The 21,736-nt window shown below is 35.1% G+C and overlaps 1 pseudogene; it reads left to right on the forward strand.

The window, feature by feature from the left end:
- The first annotated feature begins 2,977 nt into the window (after positions 1 to 2,977).
- On the forward strand, positions 2,978 to 20,332 carry LOC134230996 (transcription activator BRG1-like; annotated as a pseudogene).
- Positions 20,333 to 21,736: the final 1,404 nt, after the last annotated feature.

Here is a 21,736-nt window from a genome sequence, read left to right on the forward strand (position 1 = left end):
TTTTTAACGCGGAAGAAAAATAACATCATGTTTCTGCATACTATGTCATCAGTTTCAGAGAGTGGTGATATGGATTCAGAAAACCACAATGTGGTGATCTCTAAAGTTGTATCACTACGTCATGTGATAGCGTAAAATCAACAGTAAAATTGAGTGATACACATTAGGTATATACCAGGGTAATAAAAAGAAATATCAAATATTTTCATAAGCAGACAGTTATGAACGTTCATACTACTCCTTTTGAGTTTCCTATTTTATCTTCTTTTTTTCTGTATCATAACTCACATCCCAAGCTGGTTTCTTTCTGTGTACTTTCTGTTTTCTAGGCAACCCTGCAGGATGAGATTTCTTTACTCTCACAAAGGACATCTCTTCTAGTAGTTACTGAAAGTAAAATAAGTCAGGTACAAAATTTTGATAAAATCACAAAGGCTGTCAGAAATTAATTCAATGTTTAACATCATTTAAAAAGTGAAAACTCATGAGAAAAGACTTGTTTGTGAAACAATGATGTCCTTGTATTACAGATCATGACCAATTTTAACATTTTTCAAAAGTAGGAAAACTCTATGGTCAAATTCACAGAGTCAAAAATTTAACAGAAAAGTCTTGTCACAATGAATACATATGTGAAATATTAATCTCATAACAGCAACTGTTCTCAAGTTATGGCTAAAATTATAAACATTTTTTTCAAAAGTAGGTCAAATGTAAAGGTGAACCTCATGATATCAAAAATTGAAATTGTTGTTACAAGAAATACAATAAAAATATAAAAGCCTTACCACCAACAATAAAAAAGTCAGTTGACAAGTTATGGCCACAAGTTGTTTTTGCAGACTTAGTTATTACTTTATGTCAATGAATCTCCAATAATGGGGGCATAAAGATTTCAGATAAAATGAACCAGTAATCATTAATTTACATGAAGCAAATTGCTGCAAATATTTGAGTAACATGTTCATTGTTTAATGGAATTTTTTTTTTTAAAAATCAATGCAAACAAGAATTATGACAAACCAACCCCAGAGAAATGGACTCATATGAAGAGGAAGATATAGGACAAACAGAATTAATAGACAGCCTTTCATGATAACTGCAGTATTTGGGTGAAATATGACATAAAAGCAAAAAAACTTAGCCAAACTTCATAAAGTTGTCCTTTAAAAGAGTACACAGTACCAGTTATCATGAAAGAGCTAAAACAAGTTTTTTATTAAAGCAGTAAGAGCTAGTTCTATTGTATTGTAACAGAAGAGGAGAAAAAAATGCAGCGCACCAGACCAGGATCCGAACCCAGGCCCCATGAATCTCGAATCATCCCTACCGAGCTATCTGGCCACAGGCGACTAAACCCAGCTGACCACTACACTATTAATAAAATCTTGTTTTAAAGTCAAGGTGTGTTTACACGGTTGTATGTGCGTTTGCCCTAAAAATTGTTCACCCATGACACCGTTTGCCCAAATTCTCTTTCGTATTATAAACCAAATACCCGAGTTCGCTCGCCCTAAAACTTGATCGCACAGGGTATGTTCGCTCTATTTAATATAGAATAAGAATATACATTTTTCATCTTCTTATAAATATTTTTTGAGATCAAAGGGAGAGATTCTTCATAGGTAAAACCTTATTCATTCGCTGTTCAGTTCCGACAATGGAAATGGATCTATGAATGTTTCAGTGCTTCAATTGTATCAAAACATAGGACAATTAGTAAAAATAACATGGATGTATTCCCCTAATTAACATTGATATTTTAGAGCAAAACATGTAATTCCATTGTTTTGTTAACTATCCTCTCTCATGCGTGCGGTGAGGCATGGCTGAGTATGATTACTTCACATTGTGCTAAATAATTACGAACCTTTTCTCATGTTAACCGGAACTGGACTTCTTTGTCATTTCATTCAAGGAGTAACTGTTCTAACTGTCATACATAGCCCCAAAACTTTCAGAACTTTGACTGCAATTGCACAGAAAAAGATATTTCTTCAAGAGGGATTTTTTCATGAATTGTTTTCAGATGAGTTCAAGGTTGAAAATGATCACTGCATCAAAATGATATTTTCTGCACACCCTGATAAAAATGTTTTTTATAGAAATTAATTGATTTGGTAGCTAATTTAAGCTACCTCAGGTAGGTAAATAAAGCTAAGTAGGTAAATCAAGCTACATAGCTAAATCTAGTGATTGCATGTACCAGACCTGGTTGTATCATTAGTTTACGAAATTCTCTACATATACACAACGCTCAATAAAATTCTAAAAAAAAATATGATACACAAATGTCACAAAATTTTAAGAGCAGAATTTTTAATGTTTAAAGGGCTCTATACATATGGATTCCAAACAAGTCGTAACAAGTTGTAAAATGCTTTTGCATTGAACATTGTGTAGTAAAACACCAGCAAAACTATATGAAGAATAATACCAACAAAACTATTTTTATGTGCACAAAATAGCACTCACTTCAAATTAAGTAAGTAAGAACAAGTTTAAAATCCTTCAACTGAAATAGTCAATGCTATTCAAATTAAACAACCCGCTTCTATGGACGCCATGAAAAGATTTTCAAGGGAAGTAACTGTGTACAAAAGACTATTCTAATCACCGTAAACACGGTAAAATTAATTAAAAAAGCATCTAAGTCGTACAGGATTTTCATGACCATCTTATGTTTTTTTTTATCAATTGCTGATATTTTTGTCAGCACAATATACTAAGGACTTATAAATAGGTGAGCTTGATTTTAAATGAATGAATTATTATTTTTAAGTAAATTAAGGAAATATTTTTTTAAAATGGTCTGGTCCAAAGTTTTTATTAAATAGTTAATTTTATTTAACAAATAATAATTTTATTAATGTATATAAAATGAGACAAGATTTACCAAATTTTAGCCTCTTCTCTCTCTCTCTCTCTTTTTTTTTATTTCAATTTGATGTATTTTCGTAAATTAGTTGCACCTTTCACATCCATCTGCGCTTTGTTGTGCGCATACGCTTTGTGCCGACTGATAGGTGTAAAAGACCAAATATATTGTACATCTATTGTTTATTGTTATTCACCTGTTGGTAAGTTTTGCCATATCATAGTATTTTATGTAGCTGAAATCTTAGAAAGGCAGGATTTACTTGTTTAACGCCCAAACTCACTCGTCTGCAAAATTCGCATTGTTCGGGAAAAGACATGAATTCCGGTTTGCTTGATTTGAGATATGCTTACTTTTCATTTTGGATATTGATAGTAAAAAATAATCATGCTTAGAAATATTGTGAATAATGTCATGCCTTCATCTTTAAAATGTCCTTTATTCATATTGGTTTTTGCCTACGATTTGTTTGGGAATAAACCATTCCACTCTAAGAGTGAAAGGGGAAGAGATACTAGGTTTAAATTAAGCATATATAATGAATACTAATCTCCCAGATCTTCAAATAATGTGAGTCGTAGACTCATTAGACAAACCTTTTTATACAGTAGAACAAAACACACATCACTGTAGTATATAGATAGAATGTTCTATCGTTAAAACGATAAATGTCCTACGGACCTGCATGGTTAAACGATAGAATTCGTTCCTTGTATTCTTAATGTAACAAAAGAAACTCGGGGTATAACTTGTACTCAGTGTATTTATTATGAACAATACAGAGAGTTCCGAATGAAAACATGGCATGTAAATTTGAAGCGAGGAAAAATGTTAAGAAAATTACTTGAATTTTCGTCTTTATTTGGATTATATTTTAGGTTGAAAGGCATAAGCAACCTCAAAAATGTTTGTTATAATTAATTTTGTAGTTAATTCATGTGCAAATCCCTTTGTATTCTTCAAATTCGTTTCGGAGTAATTCTGCAATTTTTTTCTACATTGCGAGTATATAAGTGGTTTTCTAACTGTGGTGAGGGCTTGTCCCCAGACACAGTTAGATTATTCTAACTATGTAGTATATGAATACATACATGTACCATAAGTTTTAAATTTTTGGTACCATAAATTTTAAAATAGATCTTGCTATATACCAGGATACCGGAACCAACCTTGAATTTGCTCTTCTTTTTTGAGGAAAAGTAATAAACATTTGATTATTTCTTGATAGTTTATCGTTTCTACAAATACTACTTTTAGCTCATATTCAGTTCCAGAATATCATTTTTTTTTAACTTTCTAACATCACAATATACATTTACAGACTGTGTGAAGTGAGACATGGCCTCTGGGGCCTCTGGGGATGATGGGGGGATGATGCGGGCCACTCCCCCAGGTCCAGTGTATCCTCCCCAGCAACAACAGGAAAATGTACAAAAGATCCATAAGGTAACATCTTACACTATTAACTAATCAGTAATGAGTTGTACATGTTACTGTTTCCCTTTACAAAATCATTTATATAATTTTGATAATCTTTTTTTAAAAATAAATTTTAAGGCCATGACTCAAATGGAGGAAAAGGGGATGCAAGATGACCCTAGGTATGCACAGCTAGCAGCTATGGCAGACATGGCAAGGAATCAAGGCATGCCTGGTCAGCATCACGGTATGGGCCATCAGAGAATGGGAGATTACCAGGGTAACATGATGCAGGGGGGTCCACCTCACAGTATGAGTGGTGGATCCCAGGGCATGGGAGGAGGTTCACAAAATATGGGTGGAGGCCAGCAGAACATGATGCAAGGAATGGGTGGTCCCCAGCACAGAATGGGAAGTATGCAGCCAATGCCCCACCAGGGACAGAATATGAACCAAGGAATACCTCCACAGGGTCAAGTAATCCCAACACAGGGGCAAGGCATGGGTCAGGGAATGCCACCACAAGGCCAAAACATGGCCAGGGAATGCCACCTCAAGGACAAAATATGGGACAGGGAATGCCACCTCAAGGTCAAAATATGGGTCAGGGGATGCCACCTCAGGTCCAAGGCATGGGTCAAGGAATGCCCAGTAATAATCCTGGAATGAATAATCCAGGAATGCCTGGTTCTAATGCTGGAGGAAATTACAGTCCTATGGGAGGACAAGGAATGCATGGAAGTTCAAACATGGCTGGCCAAGGAAATATGACAGGACCCCAGTCAATGAATACAGGAATGGGATCCAACTCTCCACATCCCATGCCACAAGGTGGATCAATGCAACACAAAATGGGTGGCAACATGCAGCAGATGGGAAGTTCTAATAGACCAGACCAACAGGGTAAGTTGTAATTTTTATACCCCCGCTTTTAATAAAGTTTGGGGGGGGGGGGGTATATAGGAATCACCTTGTCCGTCTGTCTGTGCAATCGTGTCCAGTCCAGTCTTTTTACAGAGGGACATTAGAATCTACTACTCCACACAAAGATTGCCCATGACCTAAGGGTGTGTCATGACCTTGACCCAAGGTCATTTGGGGAAGTTCTTGAATCACTGGAAGAAAAATTTCATAATTCGTGTCCGGTCCATATCTTACTTATGAATAAACTTGGTAGGTTCTCATTTCACACAAAGATTGCCCATGAGACTTATATTACCCAAGGGTATCAGGGATTTATCTAGCTATTTTGTTTTACTACCGTTTTATATGTAAAGGGGAAAAATGAGAGCCGCAGGCTCGATCTGAGTGCCAGAGGCGCGAGTATTCTAGGGGGTTCCGGGGGGGCATGCCCCGGAAAATTTTTAAATAAATGGAGCAAAATCCTGCATTCTTAGAGCTTCTGAGGGTCATTTGTAGACCTTTACAAAGGCCACAAAAACTTCACTTTTTAGGCAAAATACTAAACAACACACACACAAAAAAAATTAAACCAGGTCAGGACTTTATTTAATTTTTCTCTCAATATCTATCACAAAACAATTCTGTTTTAAATGTTTCACTACTAACATTGTTTTTGTTGTTACTCCATTCTTCAGATTCATAGTGATATAAGCTCCATCTTACTCATCTACACTTTTCTTAACTCTGCAATCCCTGAATCTTTCGACATCATCTCCATGGACTTGGCACATGTTTACCGAAATATCAAATAAAAGTTTGAATAATATATTCTTTCTTTTAAAAGCGTTTGAATGACTAGGATGGTAAATTGGCTGTAAAACTTCAATCGGACAAAAATGGAAAATTTCAGAACGATGTTTTAAATATTCCATTTAATCAGAGAATTTTCTATCTGAAAAAGGGAATTTTTGACTTTTTCAAGAGGGGACCAAGGTACCGTTTACCGGTAGTAAAAACAGCCTTGATAAATCCCTGGGTATGTCATGACCTTGACCCAAGGTCACTTGGGGAAGTTCAAGGTCACTGGAAGAAAAATTTCACAATTCGTGTTTGGTCCATATCTTTCTTATGGAAAAACTTACTTCTGAAAAACCCAGCAAGATTGTCCCGTTTGACAGTTCTAGTTATAAAGTGTTTAGATGCTCTTTTAATAAAATGTTTAAAATATTCAACAGTATACTGTAAAAGAGAGAAATCTCAGTTTTAATGACAATTTTATGAAAAAGAGGACGATGCCCTATGTTTCTTATGCTGAGATAAAGAATCTTGAATATAGAAAGCAAACAACACCCAAATGACTTCCTCAAAATCAGACTTTACTGTAGTGTACTTTGAAATATTGTAGGTATTAGAATGTTTTTTTCCTACAGGTCAGCAAGGTATGCCAAATCAGATGGGTGGACCGGGAGGAACAAAGGTTCGGGTAGGCCTAATGCCTTTAATCCTCCACAGTTAGCACAGCTAAAAGATTATGGCATACAAACTACTCTCCAGAAACCAACCTATTCCAGAGAATATCAGAATGGCAGTGGAAGGCAAAATGATAATAAATGCAGCGACCACAAGGTCTGTAAATGTTACAATTTTGCTCTGAGGGTTTCTATTTTAGTCATTCTGTTTGTGTTACAGTGATAGAAGGTACTTAACATTCAAGTCAATTGTATTGAAAATACAAATTATATAATGATAATATTACTATACCAATTTTACAGATCCAAGTGGTAGAATGGGACAACAGCCAGGGCAGGCCCCCAGCTCCCAGGCCCCACACAGCCAATCTTACAGTTCTGGATACTCTGGAGGGCAGATGACACAAGGACCACCAAATACCAGTGCCAGTCAGGTCCCCCAGAGACCCCCAGGCCAACAGCCAGGTTCTACCCTCCTACAGGGCCCCAAGGGCTGCCCAGCCCCCATCTACCAAGTCCATAATGCAGCAGAAACACAGCAAGATTGCTCCTGTTGCCAAGCCACAGGGACTCAATCCCATTGACTTACTGAATGAAAGAGAAAATAGGTACTAAAAATGGAAATTTGCTGAATTAATTATCTATTATTACATAAACATAAAATCATACACAACCCAAAATTATTTGGCTTTGGGTGAGTAATGTGTAAGTTTTTATTTGTTATTTTTTCAGAATTGCATATTTCCTGCAGAATCAAGGAGTTACAAGATCTTCCTGCAACAATGCCAGAAGATATGAAAACCAAAGCCATGATTGAACTGAGGGCCCTAAGACTTCTAAATTTCCAAAGACAGGTACAAAATAATCATTAAAAGAATTAAATGATGTAGTATTTAAATGAGTACTGCAATTTTTCATGGAGTAACAAAAAATCCTGCATTTTTTTTATATATACAGCTGAGAAGTGAAGTTGTTTCCTGTATGCGAAAAGACACAACACTGGAGACTGCTTTGAATACAAAAGCTTACAAGAGGAACAAAAGACATTCCTTACGTGAAGCAAGAGTCACAGAAAAATTGGAGAAACAACAGAAAATTGAACAGGAGAGAAAGAGAAGGGCTAAACACCAGGTAAGATGTTGTAGAGAGAGTAAGATTTGTACTTTGCTACAAAATAGTAATAAATATTAGTAATGTCATATAGAACTTTGATATTGCAGGTAGAAATAAAATCTTAAATATAATCAAAAAACTTTTTCACTGAGGCCAAACAAAATTAATTAATAGTTTCTCAAAAAAAATCAAAATTCAATGTGTTTTTTTTTGGAATTTCTAAATGCTTTTTTTCAACAGGTTTTACACCTTTTTTTAGAGTTCCATTTGTTCAATAAAATTATAATATCTAATAATTCTTAATTTTCTTTCATCTGAAATTAGTTATAATACGTATTCAGGAATCTTTAAATAATGTTATTCTAAACACTTATTTATAAGTTAATTCATAAAATACTGTAAATTTAGAAGAAATATATTGTTTTTCTAATAAAAAATTTTACATTCTTGAAAACAAGAAGGAGCATTAGGATTTTCTTTTTCAACTTGGAAAAGTAGAAAATTGAGTTATTTCCCTTTACATATGTATAAAATTGATCAATGCTGTTTTTGTCCACATGCTGCGGTGCCTGAGAAACTATTGATTAATTTTTTTTGGCCTTATAGTAAGATAAAATGTGTGTAAAACTTGATGGCTCAGACAACTTGTGTTTTTATAGGAATATCTAACCTGATGACTCAACATGCTAAACACTTCAAAGAGTTCCATCGCAATGTCACCAACAAGATAGGAAAACTGAATAAGGCTATGATGGTATTCACGCAAACACTGAACGTGAACAAAAGAAAGAGCAGGATAACGCCTGTAGAAAGAATGCATGAAACATAAAAAATATATTCCATGGCAGCATTTTTAAATTGCAGTAAGTAAAATTTTTTGATACCAAAATAGAGAAAAAAGAACAATATATAGGAACACTTTTTCACTTGAATTGGTCAATGGTAATAATAAGGTTGTACTTAGTATAGTGAATACGTACTGTGAGAAAGCAGGGAGCTTCCTATTTTAGTGGTTTTCATGTGGATTTGATGCGCTAAGTCATGAATACCTGGCTGGAATTAAATCATAAATAAATACAATATACAGTGCAGAAGTGTGTAATTCATGTGGTGCAATGTAACAATCAATACCTAGTGATTGTGCTTAATTTTGAATATGCCAGTTTTTGTACATGTACAGTATAAACTTAGTATATTTTGAATCATATTCATTGTTTCACAGATACAGGCTGAAGATGAAGAAGGTTACAGGAAGTTGATTGACCAGAAGAAGGACAAACGTCTTGCCTATCTGCTGGCTCAGACAGATGAGTACATCTATAACCTGATGACTCTGGTGGCTGAACACAAGGAGGATCTAAAGAAGAAGAAACAGAAGCGACGCAAGAAGAAGAAGGAAGACAAACTAGAGGTATTTTAACTGTTCTAAATGTAGTTTGTTATTAATGGATATATATAGAATACTGTGAAATCATTTTTATTCCAAACTTCAATGTTAATGGGTAGCCAAAAATTTCCTGGTTCGTGGGGACGTAATTTCGTTGGTAACAAGTTCTGTTTCGTTTTTTTTTCTTCAAAGTTAAAAGAAAGAAGGATAACTCCGTCAATGTTGCTCCTTTAAGTTACCTTTCTTGTGAGCACAAAAATGTACCGGCGGCTTGCACTGATAAATTATAGTCGTGATGTCACAGTAAATTATGATTATAAAGAACACCAGTGGTATGCGTAATATGTTTTTAAATCTCTAAATGAGAACGATGACAACAATGCCAAAATTGCCTTAAAAACGTCTACTCTGAAACTAATTCATGCTAATTGGCTAATTATCACCCCCTCCATAATCGCACTGAAAATTGACCTCATCAAAGGGGCATTTGAGCGTGTTGGACTATAATGTAAACGCTACTTACATTGAACAGTTGTATTAATCATTTTATTACTTATTGTATATAGTTATCGATGTCTTTAATACTGAATAATTTTTTTGTTTTGTTTTTAGGTCACCTGAGTGAACTTAGGTGACCTATTGCTATCTGTTTTGATATATTCGTCGTGCGTCGTTCGTTGAGCGTCATGCGTCGTTCGTCGTGCGTTAACATTTGAACATTTTCAGCTTCTTCTCTGCAACCACTGAACCAATTTCAACCAAATTTGGCACAAAGCATCTATGAGTGAAGGGGAACAAAAGTTGTGAATTTCATGATCCCTGCCCCCCTGGGGCCTGAGGGGTGGGGCCAAAACCACTAAAATTAATGCAATCTTTAAAAATCTTCTTTACTCCTGGACATCAAGCAGTCAAACTGTTTGCATGATTGTAATCAGCAATGAATCCTCTACCAAAATTGTGAAATTCATGGCCCTGGGGTCAGGGGTTCTAGTGCTAGGGTGGGGCTAAATAAGAAGTTAGTGAAAATGCGTTATTTCTTTGAAAATCTTCTTCTCTGCTCCTGGGTATTAAATAAACCAACTAAGTACTTAGTTATGATGAGCAATAGTGCCTCTACGAAAATTGTGAATTTTATGGCCCCAGGGTCAGGTGTTCTGGTGTTAGGGCTGGGCTCTATTGATTATATAGTGAAAATACATGAATTCTTTGAAAATCTTCTTCTCTGCTCCTGGGTATTAAATAAACTAATTAAGTACATAGTTATGATAAGCAAGAGTGCCTCTACCAAAATTGTGAATTTTATGGCCCCAGGGTCAGGGGTTCTTGTTTTAGGCCTTACTTTGGGGCTCTAATGATTATATAGTGAAATGCATGAATTCTTTGAACATCTTATCCTTTGCTCCTGGTTAATATGCTAATGATCCAATTACATATTTAAGGCCAGGATTTATTTTATTTTCAGTTTTACAAACCCTCCGCTCACGGTTTTGAATTTTCAGAAAAAAATAAAACAATTTTTTTCTTTCTTATGTCAAATTTGAGTCGGGAGTTAAGATTTCAAATTTACGAACTCGCACTTCCGGTTTTACGATGAAACGGTGGGTAAATATAGCTAGATCTGAGAAAATATCTTGGTTTAGTGTAAAATTCATCGATAAGAGTGCCATTCAAAACGTTTCACCCGTTCAAAGGACAAATAAAATGCTGACGACTTTGTTGCACAATGACATGCTGGTGAGATAATTATGTATTCGTTTCAAAAGTAACTGTAAATTATTTTCCTCCCCCAGGTTTTAAACTGCCCGTGGTAGCTATTGCATATTGCCAGGGACATTGTTTAGGTCTCTGTTATAGCTTACAGTCTAAGCACCATTCTTCAGAAAAGGGTTGCATATGCATCAGATGTAATGATTAAAACTATGGGAGAAGTGAAGTCCATTTGAGGAAGAAATGAAAAATAACCTGAAGAAATAAAAAAAAATTTCAACTATTACAAGGCAAGAATATACAAATATATACAGGCATGTAGTATCATTTGTATCAGCCAGAAAAATTATTTTACACTTAATTGAAAAAATGTTGACCCTACTCCCCAATACTCCCTGTCTGTTTTATGATAGGAATTATAATTTTAGGCATCAAGTAAATTTTAGAACAATGTCTACACATTCACCTAACATATATTAAAAAAATGAAGATATATTGAAAGACTTTTAAAGAATTGATTTTTTAAAATATATTTTGATCAACATCACAAAATTTATATAACTGGCCCAAACTGACAGATGATGAAATAATCAATTAAATGTTCTACTTTCCTATTTGTAAGCATTATGTTTCCAGTGGTAAGGAGCCTATTAGGATTGCATAAAAAAAGAATGTACAAATGTTAATAATTTATTTATCAAAAAAAATTTTTTTTATTTCCTTCTCCTTCGGGACTTTTTTATTCTCATGTTCATAACTAAACCTAAACATAAAAAAAAATGCTGGCCTTATAATGAAGAAAGGGGCCTCTTTCAAAATAGATAATTTCAGGGCTGCTGGGTCAGGTGTACCAGGGGGGTACTTTGACTAATAAAATAAATTAATGCTTTGAAATCTGCCCTTTGATAAGCAATGGTGCCTCTTTCAAAATTTGTGAATTTCATGGCTTTTGGCTTAAAACACGAACCAAATACAATCGCTGGAAAGTTGTTACATGATACTCAGGTGACCTATAAGGCCCGTGGGCCTCTTGTTTGTTTTTTTGGTTTTGTGTCAAAAACCATTTACAGATTGTCTTGTTTATGCGCGATCATAGGGACACAAGTGTAACGGTTATTTTACGATATAAAATACATGTAGTCTGTGTAATCGTAACTTTTAACAAATGATAAAACAAATGTTTATATATACTTTCATGGGGATGTAAATTCATGGGTCAGGATTACCCACGAAAGCCACGAACATTGTGTCCCCCACGAACAATGATGATTCCACAGTATAGAATATGCATGAACATAAAAAAATTCCATAACGTTTATAAAGTATGCAGAGTAGTATCTTTTTTAGGAAAATAGAGATTAGAAGTGCTCAGTGTAAACTTTTTGACACAATGTCTTATATTTGTAGGATGGTGACTCTAACATGAGTGAGATAAGAGTATCTGTGATTGAGACATCCACAGGGAGAGTTCTGACTGGTGATGAGGCTCCACTGGCAAGTCAACTAGAGGCCTGGCTGGAATTAAATCCAGGGTACATATACAATTTACAACAAGTAATTTTACGCCCCACCATAAATATGCTTTGTGGTGCAAAGTAAGGCAATATTCCTTTGATTTGTCTCATACAAAAGCATTCATTTTAACCCTTTCAACACTGTAGACCGATACATCGGTCTGATAAAATTTTGTCTTGGAACACGGTAGACCGATACATCAGTCTCAGACACTAAACTGAAAGTAAATTGTTTATTCTTAGAAATAGAAAGTGTTCTCTGCGCAAAATTTTTCGCTATGAATTATGGGTAGAATGATGTAAACATCCGTTAACAAATATGGCGGACCACATGGCGAAAACCACGAAAAAATAAGGAAAATTAGATGATTAGTAAAGAAAACGAAGAAGAAAGCAAAATGGCAGTAAACAACGAAATGTCCGATCTTTCTGGCGATGAAAGATTTAATAAAATCAGGGAATTAGACATTATAGATGTTTCTAGACAACAAAAATATGAGTTATTAACAATGTTGTGAAATCTTGTCGGAGAAAGTTGACTCGGAATCGGAATATCAAGGCTCCTAAACAGAGGATGTTTTCCACGCCCCAGACTTCTTCCGATGTCCTGAAACACCCTGTGGCAAGAACCGAGGAAGAAGTTATTTATTAATAATTATGGACTTACTTTTAAATAAATTCTGACATATTGCATATCATTTTACTCGGAAATAATTTCTCTTTTGAACGATGGTAAGAACATAATTGATTTTGAAACTTCATAGTAGCAAATTTATTAAATTATTGTATAAGATCTGTTATAAAATGTAATTATGAATTTTATTAGTGTTTTTGACTTGATAAATAATTTTGTATACATATAAAATTTATATCATTTAAAAGAGAAATGTCTCACCTTTCTAATGATGTGTCATTTATTAAAATATTCAAAGAAATAAAGAAGTTGTAGTATTTTTTGTGACGGAAGGTGAAATGTTTAGTGATGCCCCAAGTTACTCAGTGTACCATGGGTTGGTTGATAAAAGTTACTCAGTGTTGAAAGAGTTAATAGAAACAAATTTCTTGCATTGTATTTTTGAATCATATGTTTTGTTTAACAGATATGAGGTGGCGCCTCGGGAGGATGGAGAGGAATCTGGGTCAGAGGAAGAGGAGGAGGAGGTAAGGGATAATAATTCAAATCTACAGATAAATTAGTGGTGTATATCTGAAACATCTTGATACAAACAATGTCAGATTTGTAATGCATGTTTAATTCTTCTATTTATTTTAGGTTGAACAGGAGGAAGTGATACCAGCCAAGCCAGAAAAAACTTTACCCAAGGTACAGTATTATGTGTGCAGAATTCAGAAAAAATGTTTTGATACCAAACTTCATTTAATGAGAGATTTGGAAAAAAAATATTTGAACACATTCAAAATTTAACTTTTCTTTACAGCTTACTAGCCCTGATGACATTGATGAAGGCTTGGCTCAGGAAGTCATAAAGTAAGAACTAAAATCTTAAATATAATTGTCAGTTCATTCTAAGCAGGTTTACTCACAGAAAATATTACTTATAGTTAAGATATGATTTAATGAAAATGGAAGTTTTTCCTCCAAAGAGCAAAGTATAACATAGAATGGATATTTTCTAGTCAAGCCTCCAAAGAAGTGGATGATGAATATCACCGCAATGCCACCAAGACAGAGGAGAAAAGTTACTATGGAGTGGCTCACACGGTCCATGAACATGTCACTGAACAGGCTACCATCATGGTGAATGGAAAGCTCAAGGAATACCAGGTAGGTCTTGTAGATCATAAGATTTGGCATCCTTCTGTCAGCAGCAATTAAAAAAAATATTAAAGATTGCTTCATGAATGGATTTATGATGTTTATTTTGTATACTTGTACTCATTGAAGTTGCTGGGAGTGCATTGTTAATGTAGCACAATATAGATCATTATGATATATTCTTTTATCAGATTAAAGGGTTGGAATGGTTGGTGTCTCTGTACAACAATCACTTGAATGGAATCTTGGCTGATGAAATGGGTTTAGGAAAAACTATTCAGACCATTGGTCTCATTACCTATCTCATGGAAAAAAAGAAAGTCAACGGGCCCTTCCTGATCATTGTGCCACTGTCGTAAGTTGAAGCACCAAAAATTCCATTTTATTTCTTGTTACCTGTGAAATCCATTTGAATTGAACTCCAGTGAAATTGAGTCATTGGTTGATTTGAAATTCTTTTAAAAAATAATTTTTGCAGAACTCTTTCAAACTGGGTTTTGGAGTTTGAAAAATGGGCACCTTCTGTGATCAAGATTGCTTACAAGGGATCTCCTACCACAAGACGCATGATAGCACCTCAGCTTAAAGCTGCCAAGTTTAATGTGCTACTGACTACATATGAATACATTATCAAAGACAAGGCTGCATTGTCAAAGGTATTCCTAAAAACTGTTTTATAGATGAGTTGAAATACTATAGACATACTTTTTTCCACGGGGTCATAATTCCGCGGAATCTTAATTTCTATTTAATCCGCGGGTAGAAAATTACGCAGATTTCTTAGACTGTCATTACATGCCTTACATTTATATTAAGTACGCTTGGACAAAATTCTGTGGAAAATTTGTGACTGCGTACTGAGCATAAATTAATACCACGAGGAAAAGTGTACTTCCACAGTACTTGTGCATTACTAATTTACTACACAATTTTGTTGTACCATTGCAATGTCATAAACAATATTCATCACTTGCATGTTGTCTTTACAGTTAAGGTGGAGGTACATGATCATTGATGAGGGACATCGTATGAAGAATCACCACTGTAAGCTGACCCAGGTGTTGAACACCCACTACAGTGCCCCCCACCGTCTCCTCCTGACTGGAACTCCTCTACAGGTGTGTAGCTCTACAGTACCTTCACATCTTACAGAGCTTTTCATGAATTTTCATTTCATTTTTGTATCATTTATTACCTTACTGCCAGATTTTACATAAGATTTTCTTTCTGTTACAGAACAAATTGCCAGAGTTGTGGGCCTTGCTAAATTTTCTACTGCCAAGCATTTTCAAATCTTGCTCCACATTTGAACAGTGGTTTAATGCTCCATTTGCCATGACTGGAGAAAAGGTAAAAGGCACCATAATCAATTTTGATTCAAGTTAAAGAAGAAAGCATAATTTAGTCCAAAGTGATTTTGTCATTTTGTTAATAAAATTTCTGAGATTCTTACTCCTACTTTTGATGAATGTTACAGGTGGAGCTGAACCAGGAAGAGACTTTGCTGATCATCCGTCGCTTACATAAGGTGCTGAGACCTTTCTTGCTTCGTCGTCTCAAGAAAGAGGTCGAGTCACAACTTCCTGACAAGGTAAAAAATTGAATATATTCTGAAAAGAACATGAAAGTTTTGTTATTTTAGAAAAAGTTTGAATTCTCCTGACTTTATTTGCTAACTACATCCTGCTTTTGTTCCAGGTTGAGTATGTCATCAAGTGTGAGATGTCTTCTCTACAGAGATGTGTGTACAGACACATGCAGGCCAAGGGAATTCTCCTTACTGATGGATCAGAAAAAGACAAGAAGGTATGTTTTCTTTCAAACAGAGTCTAAAGAGATATAAAATGTGCTGGAGCAGAGGTCTTAATAGAAAGTGATTGGTCTTCTTTGTGTGGGTGGTTAAATACTGAAAGTTTGAATCAGTACATGTACATGTATTTATTTCTTTACTGTGTGATTGGTCAATCTGCAATATTGTCAGGAATCAGTATAAAGAGAATGGATCTTAGGGCTAAATCATATGGCAGAAATATTGCTGACGCGGCATTCAATCAGCAATCTATTGATGCTTTATTGTAGGGCCGTGGTGGGTCAAAGGCTATGATGAACACTATCATGCAGCTGAGGAAGATTTGTAATCATCCCTTCATTTTCCAACATTTGGAGGAAGCCATAGCAGAGCATCAGGGAGGCACAGGTGCCTCTGTCAGTGGGTAAGCAATCTTTAATACTTGATGCTGAATATTATTTTCATGAACTTAATTTTATTTGATAATTATATTAGTGCTAATTTAACATTGCATAATTAACTGCTGTTAAACAAATATTTTACAGACCTGACTTGTATCGAACTGCTGGAAAGTTTGAATTCTTGGACCGTGTTCTGCCAAAGCTGAAGACTCTAAACCATCGTGTCCTGCTCTTCTGTCAGATGACGTCACTGATGAGCATTCTTGAGGATTACTTCTTATACAGAGGTATTATCAATCTTCTTTTTGTCACACAGGGTATAGATACTTGTGTTTGTATTGTCATATTCACATGTGTTTCTATTCTGTACTGTAGTATTCCTAACTTTTACTTTTTGTCGCACAGGTTACAGATACCTGCGTTTGGATGGAACCACAAAGTCTGAGGATCGTGGACAGCTGTTGGAACTCTTTAACCAAAAGGACTCCCCTTACTTTGTGTTCCTTCTCAGTACTAGAGCTGGAGGACTGGGTCTCAATCTCCAGGCTGCCGACACTGTCATTATTTATGATTCAGATTGGAACCCCCATCAGGTACATTTCAAGTAACACTGTATGTCTGAAATTGCAGACTAATTTTGGTTCTAGTTCATTTAATTTCCTAGTCTTAAAAATGATCCACTGTTTTTAACATTTATGAAAATGAGTAAGTAGAAAGCCTTCCTTGCTTAATTAGGATCTTCAAGCCCAGGACAGAGCCCACAGAATTGGTCAAAAGAATGAGGTCCGGGTGCTGCGACTGATGACCGTGAACTCTGTGGAGGAGAAGATCTTGGCTGCTGCCCGTTATAAACTGAACGTGGACGAGAAGGTGATCCAGGCAGGTATGTTTGACCAGAAGTCCAGGGGATACGAGCGACAGCAGTTGTTACAGTCCATTCTGGAGCAGGAAAATGAGGAAGTGGAGGTCAGTAGAGGTGTTTCAGATAGAATGAGAAAGATGGATGAAAGTGAGAGTGTTAAAATCCATCTGATAATTTTCAATCTAGTACACATAGTTGAAGGCTATGAACAGAAAATATTCATCACTAAAGATTGTATACTCATTCATCTGGTGTGGTCATTTAAAAATCAAATATAGTTTACACGTATACTTATTCTCTCACTGCATTTTAGGAAGAGGATGAGGTTCCTGATGATGAGACTATCAATCAGATGTTGGCAAGAACCGAGGAAGAATTTGATGTCTACCAGGTAATAGCAAGACAACACTGTGTCTGTAATATGTTTGATGCCACTAGTACTCGCTTGTCTTCATTTATATCTTTTTCTCTGTTTTAGAAAATGGACATTGAGAGAAGAAGAGAGGAGGCCAGAAATCCGAATAGGAAGCCCAGACTGATGGAGGAAGATGAACTACCAACATGGATTCTTAAAGACGAAAAAGAGGTGCTTATTTTAATGTTGAGACATTAGAAAAAAATATTCAACAATAGTCTTTGTCTAAAGTTAGAAAGTATTTGTTTCCATGGTTTAGTAAAATAATTTCCCTTGTTTTAGGTGGAGAGGTTGACCTATGAAGAAGAGGAAGATAAGTTATTTGGAAGAGGATCAAGACAGAGAAAGGAAGTGGATTATTCTGACTCTCTCACAGAAAAACAGTGGATCAAGGTAATATCATTTGTTTCTTTATGCAGCTGTCAGGTAGAAATTTGGTAATTAATTTGATTTGAAGTTGTTTGAATGTGTTAAATACTTGTAGTTAACACTGTGTTGACATTTTGCAGGCCATTGAAGAAGGTAATTTGGATGAGGTAGAACAGGTGAAGCAAAAGGTCAAGAAGCCTAGAAAGAGGAAGGCTGACAAGGAAGAGGAAGTTAAACCAAAGAAGAGGCGAGGTCGTCCTCCTGTGGAGAAGTTACCCCCCAACCCACGCAAACTGACTTCTATAATGAAGAAAATTCTGGATGTCGTCTTGAACTACAAAGATAGGTTGGTTTGAGCTCTTTATTAAAGATATCTTTTTTTCAGAATTGACTTGTACATTGTCACCTTAGTAAGAATTTGTTAGTAAAACTGTACAGCTCAAGGTTTTGATACGGTTAAAAGTTTACAATTAACGATAATTTGTCTATTTTCAGGGATGACAGAGTTCTGAGTGAAGCCTTCTTCCAGTTGCCATCAAAGAAAGACTTACCAGAGTATTATGAGATCATAGCAAAGCCTGTTGATTTCAAGAAAATCAAAGTGAGCTGGCATTTCATGTCCTTTCTCACCTGTCTGATAACATTGGAGATTTATAAATGTTGTTTTCTTTCAAACTGGACTTAAATTTTAAGGGTTTCTGTAAATATGTTATTTCTGTTCCAGCAAAGAATCCGGGATCACAGATACCGAAGTGTGGACGATCTAGAGGCTGACGTCATGCTACTGTGTGAGAATGCACAGTCTTATAACATTGAAGGATCCCTGGTTAGTAAATGCAGTCAATCTTACTTGAGCAGTTTAAATGATACAACATAAATTCTATATCAAAATTACTTCTAGATTAATCCCTTAAAACATGAAATTTTCCTTTCTGTCTTCAGATTTATGAGGACTCCATAGTTCTAAAGTCGGTGTTTACGAGTGCTAGGGAAAGATTGGAGAAGGAAGGGGTGACCTACTCAGATGATAACAGCAGCAGTAATGAGGAAGAAGAGGGGGAGGAGGAGGAAGGAAAAGAAGAGGAGGAAGAAGAAGAGGAGGATGAGGAAGGTAGGACAGGTGCCTCATTGTTCGGTGTTAGAAATACTGTAAACGTATTATATTTGGCGGTGTATTCTTTTTAGCGCCTTTGGCGTAAAGAAGCTTCCGCTAATTCAAGTACAACGCTAAATGTCTTGCACATTTAATCATAAATAAGTACATTAAAGAATGCGCTAAATCAAATCTCTGCTAACTTGTTCAAAAATCAATTTCTGCCAAATATCGTACACGCCAAATATAATACATTTACAGTATACTGGACATGAACCACATTGTGGCTGTTAAACTACATAGAAAATCTACAGAGTTGCTTAATGTCAAATAAGATTATTTGTGTTAATACCTGTATTAATTGAAGGAAAAATTGTTTTCCAGGACATTCCTCTAGCAAGAAACACAAGAGAGATAGGAGCAAAAAGGTATTTGTTCAAGTTCAAATGCATTTAATTTCCATCCATTATTTTAATTAGAGGCTGATTTGAATTTTTGTCGGCTGTCATGGGAATTCTCAGTGATGGCTAATTATTGGGAAGAATTTTCAATGAACAAATTTTACCTGTATTTGCAGAAGAAGGAAAAGGCAGAAAGTTCTAAAAAGAGAAAGTCAAGGGCTAAGGCCAAGCCTGTGATCAGTGATGAAGATGATGAAACGGATGAGGTTAGATATGTCTGACTGTCCTCATATAAATCAGTAGCTCTTAAGAACAATCATTAGAACTTACCATAACAAAAATACATATAAAAAAATCTCTTTATGGTAATTCCAAGAAATATACCTTCTAACTACTGAATCTTAAAATTGTACGCCTTCCAAAGAAGTACATGTATTTAAAAAACATAACTTAAAAAAATCTTTTTTCTCAAAGTAAATGCACATGTACCTTGAATGGTATTTTTAAGAATTTTCGTGCAGAAATGTGAAAATAGTTGTGTTGTTTTTTTTTTTGTTGATAAAGTTGTGAATATTTGTAAAATTAACTTTCATGTTCCTTTGTAGGACTTTGAATGAGTGAAGGTGAATGACCCATCATCAGCAAGAAGATAGTGAACACCCAGCTTCTGAATTGTTATGGATTCATTTGGTATATAGTGCAGACAGGCAGAACTTTGTTTTCAAAAAAAAAATATTGTACAGTTGTGTTCAGTGTAATCAAATGCCATTAATGTAGTGATAGTTGTTATTGATTCAGTGCAATGATTCTGTAAATAAAGTGTAGTGTATACAAATGGCTTCTTCAGTGCTTTTTTTAACACATTTTCATAAACTTCAATGGATAACTCAAGTAAACTCCTTCTATCTGTTCAAGTTCTTTTTCCTTATGAGACATCTAGCAGGCAAAGTGGTCAGTTGATGATAATTATGTTTGTGGTATTTAAGAGTGATGCAAAGAAAATTTGTATCAGATTGAAACGGTTGAATAATTTGATTTTTCATCCTTTAAAGCAGAGGAGAAAGACCAAGGTCACAAAATGGTCAATAATCTTAAAGGATGTAGCATTAATTTAATGCAATAAAATGAAATCCCAGTACTGAAATCACAAATTTTTGTGGGGGGTTAATTTTGTTTTCGAGATATGAAGAGACCCACAAAGTCATCCACTACGCAATGTAAAATATTACATAACTACTCAATAATTCTTCATTCATGAGATCAAATCCCTAAAACCAAGAAAAGAAAGTATGCCTGTTAATATAACAGGCATACTTTCTTTGAGTTTTGACAGTGTTAAACATGTACTGTAAAATCAACAATGTAAGCAAACCCTGCACTTTACAAGAAATCTTTTAACATACATGTACATAACATCAATGCTTACATCATTGTGGGTTTAGTAGGTGTAGGGCAAAATTGATGTTTGATAGGTAGTTCAAAATTAAACAGTTTAACTTAAAAAAATCTTTTTTCTCAAAGTAAATGCACATGTACCTTGAATGGTATTTTTAAGAATTTTCATGCAGAAATGTGAAAATAGTTATGTTTTTTTTTTGTTGATAAAGTTGTGAATATTTGTAAAATTAACTTTCATGTTCCTTTGTAGGAATGTTCCTTTGTAGGACTTAGGTTTAGATGAAGTTCAAGGTAAGGCCATTCCAAGTATTTTCTTTGTTAAGCATCCACTCTTAATTAGCCAATCTGTCTTTCCATCTGGGAAAAATGCAAATCAAAAGGGGGAAATTTTTGAACTGCTTGCTTATGGAAATTTGCAACCAAATCCAAGGGGCATAACTCTATGAAAAATTGATCAATGGTACCTAAAACAGAACCTGACCTAGATATTCTTTTGATAAATCTGTGCACCAAATTTCATTTCAGTATGTGGAACCCTTGTGAAGAAAATTAAGGGAAACTGTTGTTGTACCAACAGACAGACTGACCAACAAACAGCAGTATTAAAAGCAATATGACCTCCCTTCTTAGAAGGGGGACATAAAAAAACTTATCCCTAACTCTGATGGTCATGCAAGTGTCAACCGTTACTTTCCTTTGCAGGTGACATGAACTGCAAATTCTAAACTGAATATACATCTATCAATGACATTGAACTAAACTGGGTATTGTTCTCCATAAAAAGGATTTTTCAATTACATCTCCCAAAGAAGTAATGTGGTAAGAGCGAGGCATGGCTGCT

Source organism: Saccostrea cucullata, unplaced genomic scaffold (assembly GCF_032062105.1).
Source record: "Saccostrea cucullata isolate Sc308-1 unplaced genomic scaffold, CSIRO_AGI_Scuc_v1 ctg4437, whole genome shotgun sequence".
NCBI classification, from domain to species: Eukaryota; Metazoa; Mollusca; class Bivalvia; order Ostreida; family Ostreidae; genus Saccostrea; species Saccostrea cuccullata.